General features: G+C 40.9%; 1 protein-coding gene across 1 annotated transcript in view; it reads left to right on the top strand.

The window, feature by feature from the left end:
• The window catches only part of rftn1b (raftlin, lipid raft linker 1b), a gene marked incomplete at its 3' end in the record, with an annotated part of 147,975 nt that overhangs the window by 50,954 nt on the left and 94,401 nt on the right, over window positions 1–2,620 (top strand).

The raw sequence follows: 2,620 nt of genomic DNA, 5'->3' as shown, positions 1-2,620 counted from the left end.
ATAAAAATCGTTAGATTACTCTAAAGCAAAATGAGGGAAAACCTGTGTCAGTTACAGACATTCTGTTCACGTGAGCAGCTGTCAGTCAGCACCTGTCAACCTCCAGACACACGATGGAGCGTGTCTGAACCAATCACTTTTGTTGGTATTGATCATCTGACTGATTAAATACATCTTAACATTCATGAGGTACTTTACATTGACAGTTTATGGTTGAATGTGGGCGTGTAGAGGGTAGAACCTGAGGCGGGACCTCGTGCACAAACTCTGACGTGCAGCTGTGATCTATAAAGGAAAGATGCGCAGAAACATGCGTACGTACGGTTTTATAAATCTGAATTTTTTTGGCGTACGCCATTTCTGCCTTTTGGCCGTACGTTCACTTTTAGTATGGTTTCCACGCAATCCTTTATAAATGAGACCCCAGAACTGAACGAGTAGTTATCTTTTACTTTGTTAGTTTTAAGCTGCAAACTGAATATATTAAATATAAATATAAGTTGTATTTTTTACTACGTTCAAATCGTTCAGGTTTTGTTGCTTTCCATCATTTCAGATTGAAATGATTTTGATATAAAGACTCAGTTTAAACGTTTTTACTTCACTGAGTTCAGTTCGACACCACCAAACTCAGGCACCGTTTAGTTGGATTTTAGATGTCAAATCTGCTAAATTTAGATTAAAAAAATTAGCCTGATAAAACCAGACCCTTGTCCTTCGCTTTGCTTCGTACGAGGGTCTGGACTCGCCGCTATTGAGAAGTGATTCTTCCTGGAGGCGTGGTCTCTGCTGAAGTTTAAAATGATTGGCTCGGTTGGCCGTAACGTATGTGTGCCAGCTCCACTGTGAAGGAGGCTAAGCTAAGAAGCTAACTGGAAATTGTATGCACTGTAAACAACCCTACTGAGAGGAGAGAAGTACAGAGCCAAACGAGACGACTGTAAATGAGAGCTGCTGCTTTGTCAGACAAATTTATTTTAATTTGGAAGCCTTATCAACACGGACTGGCTTCATTCACTTCCTCCACTGCAGTATGCTAAACTAGCAGACGCTGCGCAGAAAGTTGACGTTCAAAACTCCTCCTCCTGTTCTGATTGGCTCAGGTAAAATTCTCCTGAAGAAATCCTTGTTTATGGGAGAAATCCCAGAGGAAGTGAAGGGAAACTAGAATTGAGTGAAACTGCGTATAAGGGCCAGGCTAAAAACATTAATAAATATTAGGGTTTGAATAAAGTCAGTGTTTAAACGATGTGAGGAAGTTGACCTGAACGTTTAATGCACTCCTGTGATGAAGAGGATTTTGTCGGAGCAGTTTAGATTTGCTGCTTTGTTGTGATTTTTTTGTCACAAACTCAAAGACTTTTGTGTTTTTATTTCTTTCACACAGGCTGCGGTTTGTTTGGGTCACTCAGAGCACAAAATCAGACAAATGTAATATATTTACTGACAAAAAACAATCATATATTTAATTTTTGCATGAATTTACTTCAGCTGGAAGCTTAAAGTTTGAGGCGACTCCGACCTCAGACCATTTCATTAAAACACATCTTGATTTAAAGGCTCTGACTCTTTGGTTGTTTTAAATTGAGAGTTTATCTGTTTGAAATGGTGACTTTTAATAATTAAAAGTGAAAGATCTGCTGCAGTTTGAAGGTCTGGACTCTGGTAAAAATGAGGACTGGGTGTTTCTTCTGTCCTTTGGATGAACCCTCTCATTCATGAATATTCAAAGTGCACGTCTTCAGTCCGCTCTGATGCACTCGCTCTCACAGACCTGTCCTGAAAATGTTTACGTCTCCTTGAATTGCGTTGTTATTTTTCAGCGCGTTGATGACGGACTGAGCATCAGGAGTTCCCTGATCTGTCATCCAGAGTGAGAAAATGATCGTGCCTCCTTCCATCAGAAGCACGGCCATGTTTCGTCTCCTCCTCTCTGCCTGTTTGATGCTTCTGCTCTGAGACAATTCTCCAGAAAACTAATTTATTGGTTGACAGCCAGAAGAACACACTCTCTCTTTTTGTTTTCTTCCATTATTTGTCACGAAGCGATTTGTTTCAGGGCTCTTCCGTGTTGATATGTGTGCTCGAATTTTCTCCCAGGGTAAACAAAAAAAAGATGGAGTGAAGTAATTGGCTGCCAGTTTGCCCTGTGAGCTTCAGCAGACCGGCTGTTTGATCGAACAGGGACTGCGTCTGAGGCCCGAGTACAAAACAACAGCGACACTTGAGCAGTTTTACGCCAACTAATTTACTCTCCTCTGCACAAACAAAGAGATTCTCCTCACATAACACCATTTTAGGGCAAAGTAAACGTCCCCAGACAGCAGTAGGTTCAGAGAAAGTCCACACCGGGCGACACTTTGCTGGGAGACAGCGTGAAAAAGACTCTTCTGTGGTAAATAAACACAGAGCTCGTGTATTTAAGCAGATTATTAGCAGCTCACGCTGTGATTAACTTAAGAATTTACCAGCAGCTGCGTTTCTAATTGAAACTATTTCTTATTTACTCTTCTGAGTGGAAGAGATCAGTATGGAAGAGGATTAGGGCCACTAAAACAATTAACTCTGACTAAACTCAGAAATCTGATTTATGAGATTAAAATCAGAATTGGGGGGGGGG

This window comes from Austrofundulus limnaeus, unplaced genomic scaffold (assembly GCF_001266775.1).
Source record: "Austrofundulus limnaeus strain Quisiro unplaced genomic scaffold, Austrofundulus_limnaeus-1.0 Scaffold144, whole genome shotgun sequence".
Lineage (NCBI taxonomy): Eukaryota > Metazoa > Chordata > Actinopteri > Cyprinodontiformes > Rivulidae > Austrofundulus > Austrofundulus limnaeus.
This window is presented reverse-complemented; position numbering and strand designations above follow the sequence as displayed.